Source organism: Astyanax mexicanus, chromosome 3 (assembly GCF_023375975.1).
Source record: "Astyanax mexicanus isolate ESR-SI-001 chromosome 3, AstMex3_surface, whole genome shotgun sequence".
In the NCBI taxonomy this organism is placed as follows: domain Eukaryota; kingdom Metazoa; phylum Chordata; class Actinopteri; order Characiformes; family Acestrorhamphidae; genus Astyanax; species Astyanax mexicanus.
In genome coordinates, this window is record NC_064410.1 from 62,468,578 (window position 1) to 62,484,124 (window position 15,547).

Sequence of the window (15,547 nt, forward strand, 5' to 3'; positions counted from 1 at the left end):
TTTTGTTATTTCAGACATTTCTTATTTTCTGCAAATAAATGCTCTAAATGACAATATTTTTATTTGGAATTCGGGAGAAATGTTGTCTGTAGTTTATAGAATAAAAGAACAATGTTCATTTTACTCAAACATAAACCTATAAATAGCAAAATCAGACAAACTGATCATTTTGATGTGTTTAAATGTGCACATAAGGAATCATATAGTAAGTTAAAAGTGTTAAACAAACCAAAATACTCTGTGAAGAGGTATTTAGGTGCTCTTATCTGGGAAGCTGTTTTTAACTTGTGGTTTCTGAGGCTGGTAACTCTGATGAACTTCCTGGGGTGGTCCTGATGAGTGCCAGTTTCATCATCAAAACATTGTTGATGGTCTTTGTTGTGACTGCACTTAAGGATACTTCAAAGTTCTTTATTTAGTTGAGTAGTTGTTGCTTCTCATAATCTGGATTATAATAGAACATAACTCAAATATTCACTATTCACTGTATACCTGTAACTCTACCTCTTCACTACTTTACTTTAACTGATGCTCTCAAACACTTTATTAAGAGACAAGAAATTCAAGTAATTAACTCTTGATGAGTTCAGCACAGCTGTTAACTGAAAGCCTGAATTCCAGGAGACTCTACCTCACAAAACTGACTGAGAAAATCCAGCAGAGATGTGCAAAACTGATCATCTAATTAAACTTTTTTTGTTTCTTAAATCATTCCACATGTTTTTCTTCATTGTTTGAATGATGTTAGCATTAGTTTAAAATGCAGAACATTTTTTTTTCTTCTAACTTTGCTTCCATAATTTGTGCTCCAAATAATTCACTCATGTAGTTTAAACAGTGGCCTATAGGGGTCAGCACCAGCAGCTGCTAAAGTGTGGTCTGGCACACTCCTAACACAACCTGGGGCTAGACATGGGGGAGGGGGGTATATAGGGGGCAATCCCATCAGTCAAAACCAGTGACAAAAATCACCCCATTAGTACAGCTTTACCCTCCACACCTTACATACCTTAATGTTTAAACCCAAATCAAATCAGTGTTTTTGTCACATCACAACAAAAACAGATGTATTGAAACAGGTGAGAGAAAAAAACATAGATGCATAAACTGTCTTAGTAGTTATAATGTAATATATACTCTAAAAGCTTTAGAACAACCCTATTTTTTTATTATTAAAAAAGTAATCAATTCGCTGCAGTGCTGTATGACCTCTTGAGTCTCTTTTTTAATGGTATCTTATCAGTGACTTTATTACTGCAGTTCTTCTCCTGTCAGATTAATTCTAATTCTAATTCTTCTCTTCTTCATCTTGTAATTTCTAATCTAAAGAAAAGAACTTCTACTTTTAATAGATACAGAGTTCTCTGTGTTTTATCTGGGTCTTTTTCTAGTTATTATGATGATGAAAGTGTGTAAATGATGCAGTAGAGAGTAACAGCAGTAACTCCATCTGTTCCAGCGCTAAAGCTTTACTACAGACTAAGAGTTTGGAAAATTATATTTATATATTTATAATTATATATATATATATTATTTTTTACCATATAGTTTAACAGCGTCTTTCTTTACAATACTTAATTTTTTTTTCCAGTTTTTAGTCCTAGCAGATTTTAACTCTGTTGAATATGTAATTAAACTATTAAGTGTACAGGTATAAATAAATGATAAATATACAGATGTCTGTATATTACAGCCGTAAAACTACAAATGTACAATTATATTTATTGAATACTACACATTTTAAACATCCTGGCATCCAACATCACACAGTATTTTTTTTGTGCTTTTTTGACACGTTAAACAATATTTGATATTTAAAATGTATTTTATAAATATATTTAAAAAGAAAAGCATGAATCATTTATATTAAACATATTGTGTATTGTTGATGTGTTTGCTGAGATGTTCATATATATGTGTTATTGTTATTTCTGCAAAAGAAGGCTCTACTACATAATGATGTCATTTTTTGATGGGGTGCCCAAATTTATGGACCTGCCTGATTTAGTTTAAAGAATTATTGCACACTTTCGGTAAATCTTATTATCTTTAGTTCACTTATTAAATATCACTGTGTTTGTCTGATATATTATATATATTTAACTTTTTAAGAATATATATAAATATATAAATATATAATATATATATTGCTGATCTCAACAACCAATGATTTATAAAGGAAAATCATGAAAATTATCAGGGGTGCCCAAACTTTTTCACACCAATGTATGAATATATAAATATATATTTTTTGCAGAAAGACAAGCATAAGAGCAGAATATATGCACCCAGGCTCAATCTATTCTCCAAACTCGTACTGGAAGCTCCTGCACATCACCTGTTCCCTTGACAACTGAACCGGGATCATTTATCTGTACTGGATGAGGGAATTGGAAAAGGCGGAGCTTTGATAACCTCCAGTTCACCTCTCCCAGGCAGCTCTCTGATTGGATAGCGGCTCCTTCACTCATTAGGGGAGGGCTGATTAATCTTTTGGATCATAAGTGTATTCAGAATACATATATAACACACGTGTAGAACAGACATAACCTTCAGAGCTGGAATGAAGCCAGTGTAGCGGAGAGAGCGGCGCTGCTATAGGGGGTAAATGTTCAGGGTCTGAATCAGACGTTATGAAGTGTAGAAATGTGATTTTAGGAACATTTATTTTATTTATTTATTTATTTATTTTATTTTTTTTGGTGCCAAAATGTTCTGTTTTGTCTGCTGAGATAAGAGAAGAGAATGTTAAATGTTCAATTAAACATTTTTAAATAGTAGTTTTGTAGTTTTACAAATAGCAAATACTTTATACCCCTATTTTTTAGTAGTCCGCTGCTTTTTTTATTTTTACTTTTATCTTATTAATAACTTTATAACTGCAGTTATTCACCTGCCAGACCTCTAATTCTTTTCTTCACTGCTGAAAAATGCAGATAGATTAAGAATGCACCAAAATGGAATTTTTGGTCAACATTTTTAATTTTTCCAAATGCCACATAAAAGCACCTAAATGTTGTTTTTTATTTTTATCCCACTAATTTTTATAGTATAATAGGCTGAATGTGTTTTTATCTTTTTTCAGGAAATATACTAGAAATATTTATTAAAATTTTAACATCTCAGCACACACATCAACAATACCCAATTTTTTTTCAGTCAAATGATGACAATTTAGGCTTATCTTTTCGTTAACTAATACCTAATACCTAATACCAAAATAATATTACTTTTATTTTCTTATTGTATCAATGACTTTATTACTGCAGTTCTTCTCCTGTCAGATTAACTCCTAATTTAATTCTAATTCTCTTCTCTGCTGAAACTGAGACTCAGTTCTTAATCATGCTAATCTGAGCTAAAGGCTAAAGCTGCTGTTTCCATGTGGGTCAGCCAGACGTCTTCCTGTAGCAGTTTTTTTTTCTCCAGTTTCTAAGAGTCTTTATTTGAAGGTGTAGGAAACAGAACTCTCCGCTCTCTGACTTCATCTGTAATTTCTCTAAGGAAAAGAAAGAACTTCTACTTTTAATAGTTACAGAGTTCTCTTTGTTTTTGGGTCTTTTTCTAGTTATTATGATGATGAAAGTGTAAATGTGCTGAAAGTGACAGCAGTAACAGCAGTAACTCCATCTGTTCCAGCTTTACTGCTTCTTTATGACAGACTAGGAGTTTGGAAATTCACCTTTTTTTGGTTCATATGTTTTTTTAAAGGCACTTGCAGAATTTTGTACAATACAATTCAATTATCTACTTATCGTACAATAAATGGACACACTCTCAATAATGTACTTATCGGGGAGAGTCCATTAATGTAAAACTGCATGTCAACCTAGTTTTAAAACGCGATATTTATTCTATTTGATTTTATTTATATTAGATTTAGGCCTGCCTGTCATGATAATTAAATAAATGACAAATGGACAAATGGTACAATATATGGATAAATGCTTTGTAACCTTGGCCAGAATATCAGTTTTATTTTATTTAATATTATTACTGTTAGGGTGTTTCATAAATGTAGTGTTTCAGTTCAAAAGTCTGAAAATTCTTAAAAAAAAAAAAGAAAAAAAAGTTCTCTACTCTATGTTTTGTTAATCTGATTGTAATTGTAATTGTATTATTACATTAACCCTTTGAGCTCTAGGCTGTTTTGGTTTTGTTTTGTTTTTTCTCCGTTTTTGTTTTCAGTTCCTCTTTCAGGTCTTATAACACAGTAATTATATCAGACAGACACATGCCCTGATCTCTTTTACTCCAGAAGACATACGGCTGCTCAAAAATATCATCATTTAAAATGTAAAAGGAAGCAGAATTGTTATATTTTCCTGGAACTGATCATGTTTTGCTCAAAATTTTACCAAGAGCCTGTTTTTTTTAATGTATAGACTTAAAATATATTCACACCTAAGATATATTTTCAAAAATGTTTAGACTAGAGTGTTTATGAGTTGAAAGCATAAGAATATTGATGATTTGAGTTCATTACATGGATTATTAATTATTACTTTGATAAAATACATGCAGAAACAGCATCAGGCGGAGTTATTTTATTTTTCTTGATAATCAATAATCACACCTCTAGGATACATGTAAATACTAAAAACCTGACACTCAGAGCAGCCTATGCCTTTCAGTATTTTAATCATCAGGACACACAAAGAAAACTATACCAAATACAAAAATGTAAACTTTTTTTAGTCTAAATAAATAAAAATTTAGTTTAGTGTAAATTAACTACTTAGTAAAAATGTGCAAGTAAAATATATAAAAACTATATAAAGTAGTGCGCACACCATACCTAGCTTTAGTTTGATTAAAGCAGGTAGTTTTACACTTTTTTTTTCTGTGGACTCTTTTAAATCTGATATTTACTGATATTATTTGGTTTGAAACATCATATAAATATGTTTGAAGCACTAAAGGTAAATAATATTGGTTGGGGAAGGAGATTTTTCACTTTTTTAGGTGTTTTTCTCAATGGGTTTCTTGTAGATTTAGCTTTACTGCACTGGGATGTTATCACTATTTTTTAGAAAGAGTAAGCTCCGCCCTTTCTAACCATATATGGATTAAAATTATGTGTCCAAACATAAAGGTGTGATTTTGGACGTAAAATCCGTCTGTAGGGTACTAAGGGTTAAATCATTATTCCAGTGAGAAAAAAAATGATAAAATGGTCTTAAAATGACAATAATATCAATTATCGCAATACATTCTAGGACAATATATTGTATACTCAAAAATAGTTATTGTAACAGGCCTAACTGGTAGTGTATATATATATATATATATTGGTATGAGTGTAAATGACCCAAAATAATGATGTTAAAACATAAAACCACATTAAAACGTAAAATAAGATGCGTAGCACGCAGCCAGTGCAGTAATGGGCATTGTGTGCATGTGCCGTGTTGAGCTGGCGGGTTGCCATGGCGACGCTGTGTGCAGATCCTCCACAGCGGTGATGAATGTGTGGACTGGGGCCTGACCTCCTCCTGAACCTGGAGGATGTGATGCCTGCGGTACACAGCGCCCGCCTCCTGCTGAGAGCCGACCCATATGCTGTACAGATACACCATTACCCAGAACAGAGGAACCGGCCTGGAACCATCACCCATCTCCACACGCTCACCTTCAGCTCCACCGCAGATACTCCACCTCCTGCTCCAACACAACCCCGTATACACAGAATAAAACCATGAGTTTCTTTAATTTTACCAAATTCAGAAAACCTCTGGAATATAATCAAGAGGAAGATGGATGATCACAAACCATCAAACCACCAAACTGAACTGCTTGAATTTTTGCACCAGGAGTAAAGCAGCATAAAGTTATCCAAAAGCAGTGTGTAAGACTGGTGGAGGAGAACAGGATGCCAAGATGCATAAAATTAAAACTGTGATTAAAAACCAACCAGGGTTATTCCACCAAATATTGATTATTTCTGAACTCTTAAAACTTTATGAATATGAACTTGTTTTTTTCTTTGCATTATTTGAGGTCTGAAAACTCTGCATCTTTTTTTTTTTTTTGTTATTTCAGCCATTTCTCATTTTTAATTTTTTGCAAATGATTGCTCTAAAATTGGTCTGAATCAGTTTCTCTGATTTTGCTATTTATAGGTTTATGTTTGAGTAAAATGAACATTGTTGTTTTATTCTATAAACTACAGACAACATTTCTCCCAAATTACAAATAAAAATATTCTCATTTAGAGCATTTATTTACAGAAAATGAGAAATGACTGAAATAACAAAAAAGATGCAGAGCTTTCAGACCTCAAATAATGCAAAGAAAACAACAAGTTCATATTCATAAAGTTTTAAGAGTTCAGAAATCAATATTTGGGGGAATAATCCTGATTTTATCATCATTTCATCATGTTTTCCTCCACCAGTCTTACACACTGCTTTTGGATAACTTTATGCTGCTTTACTCCTGGTGTAAAAATTCAAGCAGTTCAGTTTGGTGGTTTGATGGTTTGTGATCATCCATCTTCCTCTTGATTATATTCCAGAGGTTTTCAATTTGGTAAAATCAAAGAAACTCATCATGTTTACATTTGGAAAACTAAAAATTAAAACGTTGTCTCCTTTTTTCTATAATCTTTTTTTTTTCTTCCCCTCCCTTTTTTCTTTTGTTGTGTACAAATTGTTTTGTTTGTTTTAATTGTTATTATTATTTTCCTTTTTTTCTGTTTCTGTTACACTTTTTTACATCTCTATTTCTTTTGTTTCTCTCAATGTCCACAGTACCTAAAACTCTGTATAAACACTAATAAATAAAAAAGCTAAATTGGTCATTTGAAAAAAAAAAAATAATAAATAAAAAAATGAACTTTGACAGAAGAGAAATTGCATTGACGTTACCAGAACACGTAAACACGTTAAATAAAAACAGTATAAGAACATCCAGAAAACTTAAAATATAAAATAGTAAACGTTAAATCTTGGTACCAATGCATACTTTACCAGTAGGTACACTATTATTACATGTATATAATGCGTAACTACACAGTTATTAGAGACACTTTTTAAGTGTAAAGTGGGACCGAAATGCCCGTTTAGGTTCCCAAAGGAAATATAGTGTTAATAGTTTTCAATATATACAGTACCAGTCAAAAGTTTGGACACAACTTCTCATTCAATGTTTTTCTTTATTTAATGTATTTTCTATTATATTCATTGTAGATTAATTTAATTTTACCCCCCTGTTATGTTTAAACCGGTCAAATTGACATGTTTTAAAGTTTGAAGATCTAGGGAAAGTAGTTAAGTTAAGTATTTTTTTCTGTATGAATCTTCTTCTTCTTGCCTTAATTAGTATAATCAACATATTGCATAATATGAAAATGAATCATCTGAAACAAAACTGCAGTGTTATGTAAAACTATTGTGTTTTATATCTTGTGTTTTGGTCTTTCAAAAGTAATAAAGTCGTGAAACATAAAAAAATAATGTATATTTTAATTAAAAAAAAAAACTAGTGAATTAACCATAGCTGTTCCTGATAAATGAGCATAACAGGAGGGTTAAAGCCATGAAAACGATTAATAGAGACACATATTGAATAATGTAAAACACAGTATGAAGGTTGTGATGTCACTGACGGGGGTGGAGTTATGAGCAGGGTTTTCTTTTTCTTTTTATTTATTACTACATGCTGTAGTCTGAGCGTGGAGAACTCTGGATGATGAAGTTTTTGGTAAACAGTGTTTTTTATTGTAAGAATTTGATTTTTATCTCGTCAGAGTTCTGCTGTTTTTTAATGCTCTGCCTACAAACCATCTGCTAAAGTGGGCCAGTTCATGACCTTGGCCAGATTCCTGAGCGGTGATGGATTTGGGACGTGACGCTCTGGAGCGAGATGGTTATCAGTTTACAGCCGAGTGCTGAAAGTAGAAGGAGACGAGCCGGCAGGAGACAGGGCTTTAAACGCTTGTTTAGGAATGATTTATGTTAAAACGTACATGAATCTTAAATAAACAATTATTAAACAACAATTATAACATAATAAACAAAAATTAAGTTATATAGTTCCATATGTATGTACAAATATTAAATTCTTACCTTCCTAAAATAATTGTCTGTAAGTAATTTTTGACAAAATTTACTTTTTTGGCTAAATAATGTCTTTCTAATTCACCTTCAATTTATCAGAACATCTGATTGTACCCCTTTATAATAATGGTCTATATCTACAATGTGATTAAGCTCATTTATGTGTTTTAGGTCATTTTATTAGCTTTCCAAGACTAGATTCCTTCACTGAGCTAATCCCCATCATTCAGGACTCATTTTCAATTTTAATATAATATAAAGTTTAATGCGTATTAATAAAGGCTCTAAGAAATGCATATTTATTAGTTTATTTTAATTGTTAGTTTGTATTTTTAGTCTAAATTATAAAATGTTAAAATCTTTTAACATTAAACTGTGTTCTGTCTTTTCAATCAATATTTTCTAAATGTTGAATTATTATTGTTTCTGGTTGGTCACAGCTATAAACTTGGTTTATTACTGCGTAGTTACACATTAACAATACATGTAATAACAGTGTAACTACTGTTTAAAAAACTGTAATTACAGTTGTGCAGATTATATAATTACATATGTATATAAAGATCGGTGAGATATAGCAGAATATTTTGATATATTTCTATTGGTCCATCCATCAAGACATTTTGACACAGTGTAAGGGACAGTTTATCTGTTCAAACTTTTATCTAAACTATCTAAACTGATCAAAAATGTTAAAACATCTCAAAAATGGAGATATTTGTTTTTCATTTACCATTTATACATATATTTACTATACCAGGCAAAAGTTTGGAGAGACTCCTTTTCATTTAGTGCGTTTTCTTTTTTTTTAATGATTTTTTACATCATAAATTTAATATTAAATACTATATTAAATCTATACAGGATTTATGCACTCACTGCACTATTACTGCACATATGTCCTAGTAATATTGCACTGTTCTTATCCACAAATAATATCAAATAGCAAATAATTTTGACAGTATACACAGTCATTTTCAAATCAAGTGTGCATGTGTTACATCTGTAATAAAAATCAACAAAAATGGAGATACTTGTTTTTCATTGAACAGCGGCAATATATATATATATATATGTTTATATGCATCTGTTTAAATCATATGTGGTGCTTTTTTCAGGTAAAAACACAAATTTTTCTGAAATAAATGGATTAGTGTAATTTGTTTAAGTATATATATATATATATATATATATATATATATATAGGCAAAGGCTATATCTCATTCAGTGCATTCATTTTCTTTCTTTTCATGATTTTTTACATCATACATTTAATATTAAATACTATATTAAATCTATACAGGATTTATGCACTCACTGCATTATTATTGCACATATGTCCTACTATTATTGCACTGTTCTTATCCACAAAAAAAAATAGTAGCAAATAATTTACACAATATACACAGTCATTTTCTAAGTATGCATGCATTACACCTATAATACAAATGTACATTACTTAAAAGCAAACAAAAATAAACTATTTAATATCTTTCATTTATCTTTTTTTTTTTTACTTTTGGTTGTAGTTAAACAGTATTTTTGGCTGTTTACCTGCTGAAAAAGACTGAAATTGAGTGAAGGTGACTTCCCCTATTTAACCCTCACCTGTATCAGCATCACTGATAGTGGTGTTCAGTGAGCGGCGGCTGTTTGTGGACAGTAAGTGAATTATAGACACTTTTAGTTTATGTTCAGAACTCTGTACCTCCTGTTCACCTGTACACTGTTTACACAACACACACACACACACACACACACACAATGTTCACATGTGGACAGCAGGGGCAGCAGTGCTCTCTATACTGCTGTGTGAGGCGGCTCCAACATGCAGTACCAGTCAAAAGTTTGGACACACCTTAAATTCAGTGTTTGCACATCTCTGCTGGATTTTCAGTCAGTTTTATGAGGTAGAGTCTCCTGGAATTCAGGCTTTCAGTTAACAGCTGTGCTGAACTCATCAAGAGTTAATTACTTGAATTTCTTGTCTCTTAATAAAGTGTTTGAGAGCATCAGTTAAAGTAAAGTAGTGAAGAGGTAGAGATACAGGTATACAGTGAATAGTGAATATTTGAGTAATGTTCGAATCCAGGTTATGAGAAGCAATTATTTTTAAAGGTCAGTCTATTCAAAAAGAAGAATTTCAAGAAGTGAAAAAAGAGCATAAAAAGCATTTTGAAATGTAAAATATATAGAAAATACATTAGCATAATTGAGCATTTATTTACAGAAAATGAGAAATGGTCAAAATAATGAAGCCTAAAGATTCATCAAATAATGCAAAGAAAACAGGTTAATATCCCTTTAGAAACAACAATACTAATGTTTCAAGAGTTTAGAAGTCAATATTTTTGGCATGCTCTTCTCCACCAGTCTTACACACTGCTTTTGGGTGACCCTCAAGAATTCAAGCAGTTCAGCTTTGTTTGATGGCTTTCAGATGTTTTTAGAGTTTTTTTATTTTTATTTTTTTGTTAAAATATATACATATACATAAACATAGTAAATTCAGAGAAACTAAGCATTTTAAAGTGTTCTCTTAATTCTCTTAATTATTTTCAGAGCTGTATATTGAACATTTCTACTGGTAGTGCCTTGTTGTTCAACTAACTCAAAATAGTTGAGTAATATTTGAAAATATTCAGTTTTACATAAAACAGACTTGATAGGCTGTGACGGAAACAGCTCCCTCCTTCCTCATTAGTGTTGTGCTATATAGGGAAATCCTGCTGATGGAAAGGGTACTCATCAGTGTTGGAGATAGAAATAGTCAATGCTAACGTGGCAGAAAGAGAGCTTTTAGTCCTGCTGATGGAAATTTGAATAAGCAGAGTTTGTGTTGGTTATTGAGTTATTATAAATGAGTATTTACTTCCTTTGTTGCTTGTAAGTTTATTTTTATGTACTGTAAGATGAAGATAAACAGCAGATAAAATCATTTAAATATCGGTGTGTTTTTGTAATTGGTGATATTTATGATATTTATGGTATTTTATGTTTATCATGTTGGAATAAACCCTGCAGTTCTGTTGATATGCTGAATACTAGCTCTGTTGTTTATGGGTGGTTTTCTGTGCATTTTGGTGGATTTAAAACATGTTTTACCAATGAATTGTAACAATTAATTTTTTAACAATCTGGCAACCCTGATGGCTCGCTGTTCGCTATAAATCATGATGCATTATGGGTTTTTATAGTGCGCTTCAATTTCCACCTTACAACGCAGACATACTCATTAGTGCTCTAACTAGTAAATAGTTAGCCATTTCAGTCACAGTCTTAATTTGTTGAGTTCAAACTAATTGTAGGTTTACAGTGTAAACTGGATTTATGATTAGCTCAATCTGTTCTAGTGGGATTGCAGTTTCTACACTAAACACAAACCAGCTATAATACTTAGATTAGAGAATTAAACCTATAAACCGAAGTGTAGATGAGTTAAAGTATAATATATATTAGTATAAAAGTGTTTCTGTCTGTTATTCAGTGTTAGTTTAGTTGTGTTTGTCAGGATGAGTGGTCAGTCGGTCAGTGAAAAGAAAACACAATGACAGAAAAGAAAACATTCCTGTTCTCTCTGCAGTGTCCAGGGAAATATTTGTCCAGGTCGCGACCTTCTGGGGTCTTGACCCCTTCTGAGACATGATGTTCACTGGGTATCATCAAATACAATAAAACACACAAACACTTACTTTAGTGGCTGAAGCAAAGATATCAGCGTAAAATAAATATAATACTGTTTAAATTTAAATTATACATTAGTTTAATTTATATATATATATATTACACATTACACATTCAATGTCCAATTTATTTATTACTTTTTATCAGAAACACATACAGTATCAGCCAAAGTATTACAAGTTTTCTTTCTTTATTCCTTTATTTAATTTATTTTCTACATTGCAGATCAATATTAAAGACATGAAAAATAATAAGGGTCTTTTTGTTTCCATCATGTGTTCCTGTATAGCTTAAATATAGTCTTTAATATTAAAACCAAAGTAAATGTAAGAAAAGTTGCTTTATTATATGTTTTTAATGTAACTGGCCATACTGTGAGGACTGTATGCAGTGTGATGTAAATTATATGTTTGTAAATATATTTGATTTTTATATGTATATATTTATATACATTATATTTCATTTAATTATGATTTTTTTATGTGTTTGATATAAATTATGATCAGGTTTTCATTTAAGAAATGACAATAAATAAATTGTATTCAATTAAACCTACAGTATACATTAACAAAACTGAAAATTAAGATGTTGAAACAAGTGACAAACAAGTGCAAAGACATTACCAGAATGTTTAAAAATGTTATTATGTATAAATGTATACATTATACCACAGTTAGTTCCGACCCTGCAATGTGATTGGCTGAGAGGCGTTCTATGAGTGCCGTTATCAGCCGGTAACGCACTGTAACCGAAGCTCTCCATGTATTACTCCGCCACATACAGGTAACCTAGCAACGATGCAGTGCTTACAAGCCAAACAGTGCAGCTACAAACAGAGCAGCAGTGGAACTATTTTAACTGGCGGAGTTTTTAAAACCAAACAGATCCTATTTAACTTCTCCTCTTTAACTAAAAATCTTTCAATAAACAGTGATAATGGAACTGTGGTATAATCACTATAATACACTCAAGGTTCGTGCTATAACCTGTAATATTGGCACTGCTGTGCTGCGGGTGTAGACCAGCACAGCAGTGCCAATATTACACGTTATAGCACAAACCTTGAGTGTATTATTCCGATTATACCACAGTTTATTGAAAGATTTTGAGTTAAAGAAGAGGAGAAAATAGGATCTGTTTTACCAGATCTGTTTTCAGTCTGATTACCAGACTGAAAGGCTGTCTGGTAATACATTCCATAGAATATGTTGAATGGAAAAACATGGTAATTATTATAATTATATAATTATAATTAATAAAATCATTGAATTAACCAGGTCAAATTGTAAAAAGGTATATTTTATGTATATTTTTAAATTGTTACTTATGTACTTCATTAGTAGGAGGTTTTGGTAAAACTTTATATTAAAGGTAATGAAACGTTTAATATATGAAAAATAAAAACACTTTATGTAAATAAGGACATTTTACAAAAACTGAGCAGTGCTGGTAGAGATGGACAGGTCTTATGGTTTGAAATTGTTTTGCAGTATAAAATAATTGCACACAATCTAAAAGTATTTTTGGATAATGATTTTTTATCCGTATTCCGGAGCACAGTGTGTGGTCTTTCAGGGGGATGATTCCCTTGCGGCCGAGACTCAAATGGGGCGAGCGGTGATTAAAAATATATTATATTTAAAGACTGAGATCACTGGAGAATAGTTTCCCACATGGTGGGTGGGGGTATGATGTTTACTGGACTTTTTTTAAGAGAGCTTCAGAAAAAGAATGGTCAAAGTTCTGACTGGATGCTCCAAACAAAACCACAGATCTTGAAAATGTTTATTTTATAGGATAAAAGAAAGGTTTTAATCATGATTTATATCATTAATATTTCCACTTGTGTCTCTTTGCCCCTATAAAAACTCCAAACACCAAAAAAATCCATCCATCCGTTTTCTGTGAATCAGCTCAAAGAGTTTGGCATCAGGAATTATTTGATTCTATGAGACGTTTGGATGCTCCTCCCTTTAATGATGTCACAATAAACCAGGAAATTTAAACAGAACCACCTTGGCTCCACCTCTTACCTGAAAAAACCCACCAGAGCCCTGCCCACTAGATCAAACGTTGAAGAAACGTTTTCATTTCATTCTGCTGGTTGAGAACCTCAGTACACCGCAGAATAAGCAAGCAGACTTTGTCTGAGGAAGGGATCTTTAACTACTGTCCATGGCAAGTCAGCAGATGTGAGAAATGTCAGAACTTTCAAATAATGAGTTTTTAACTAGCCTGTTCATATATTGGCATTTAGCACAAGTGTACACTAACCTGGTGTATGGCCAGCAACCGCTTATTTGCATAAAAGTGACAGAGCCCTTAAATGGCTCATTCTGAAAGAGAACTGGTAAGAACTGGTAACAATCTTTATGTGCGAGTGATTTCGTGTGAAAAGAACTTCATGAACATGTTTTTATGTTTTTTTTTTTATAAAACATAGACCTTTATTTTAACTTGTGTAAAAAGAGATATAACATGTCCCCTTTAACTAAACAAGTTATTTTTGGTTGCACAACTGAAATGGTTCCAGCCTTTCTCTAGGCTTTTGTTATATTGTTGCTATAGCATTTCAGTTTTTTTCTATGGCGTTGCTTGCTGGTTGCTATGGTGTCCCATGTGGTTGCACTGGTAGGTGCTACAGTGTTGCAAGGTGATTGATTTTGAAAAACATGTTAAAAAGATTAAACATTGTTACATTATTTTAACTTTAAAACTGATCACTTTTTATGTTTCAGAAGACAATTTACAAAAAAAAAAAAAAAATATTCCAGGCAAAAAAATGAAAAAGAGGTTATTATATTTATTAGTAATACAAAATAGGATTTAAACATGCTTCTTTACATATAAAAAATAAGGAACAGTGTATTAATAAAAAAGTGGTTTGTTGCATGAGGGCAACACCATGCCATTAGTCAATTAATAATTAGTTGAAACATTTTGTTGTAAGTCCTTTTGCAAACTCTTACCGATGTTTATTTGAAGTGGTTTTGGCAAAAGTAAGATCACATAACTGATGTAAAAAAAATGCCACATTTTAAGAAAGGTTTATTTTATTGTGTTATTTGGCTTGATTTCCACCATGGCGGCGGCCTTTGGCCTACATTTGCAGAATTCCAGGTGTGTTGCTGAGACACCGGCAGCACAGCAGCTCTGCACTGATCCTGTGTGGTGGGAAACCGCTGAGCTGGGAATAGTTTGACGAGCTTTTCTCTCAGAAATGTCTGAAGATCTTGTTGCTCTCAGCCTGAGGGAGTTTATCAGAAGCGGATGGTGGAATAAAGTGGTTTTAGAGCTTCAAGCAACGGTTTGAAACTATCAGGTGTGGAACCAGCAAAGCGTTCTTATACCGGAACTTCTGTCCATCTGTCTGAACATTTAGTAAAACATGAGATTGAACATGCAACAAATGTTTGGCAAGTGAATTGCTATAAGGATTTGAGAGCATTTAGCAACAAGAGCATTAATGAAGTCAGAATGTTGGATGATCACAACCCAACCTCACCTTAAACCCTGTAATACAGGGGACTAAGAAAATGTTAATACATTGAAGTATTGTGATATAATTTTTGGATCATTAAAAACACATTGTGCTTAGATTTAAAAATTGGTGTCAGAAGTGGTTCAGTCCATTTAGTGTTGTTTTAAAACCCCACCCAGTAGGCAGCAGTGCTATTCAATCACTTTTCTGATTTAACAAAAAGTAATATTTTCTTTTAATAAGATTTTATATATATTGTAAAAAGGAGATTTTGTCAGAGATTTTGTAAAAGAGTAAATTTGTCAAAATCTGTCAACAAAAA

The 15,547-nt window shown here is 31.9% G+C and overlaps 1 protein-coding gene across 2 annotated transcripts in view; it reads right to left on the reverse strand.

Moving 5' to 3' along the window:
- The window catches only part of wu:fc38h03 (acetylcholinesterase collagenic tail peptide), a 761,412-nt gene that overhangs the window by 259,362 nt on the left and 486,503 nt on the right, over positions 1–15,547 (reverse strand). The window contains exon 18 of one of the 2 annotated variants that reach the window (XM_049475999.1): positions 493–631. The exons of the other annotated variant lie outside the window; for it this stretch is intronic. The gene's annotated coding sequence lies outside the window, so the exon portion shown is untranslated. The remainder of the gene's footprint in view (positions 1–492; positions 632–15,547) is intronic. 2 annotated transcript variants of the gene reach the window in all.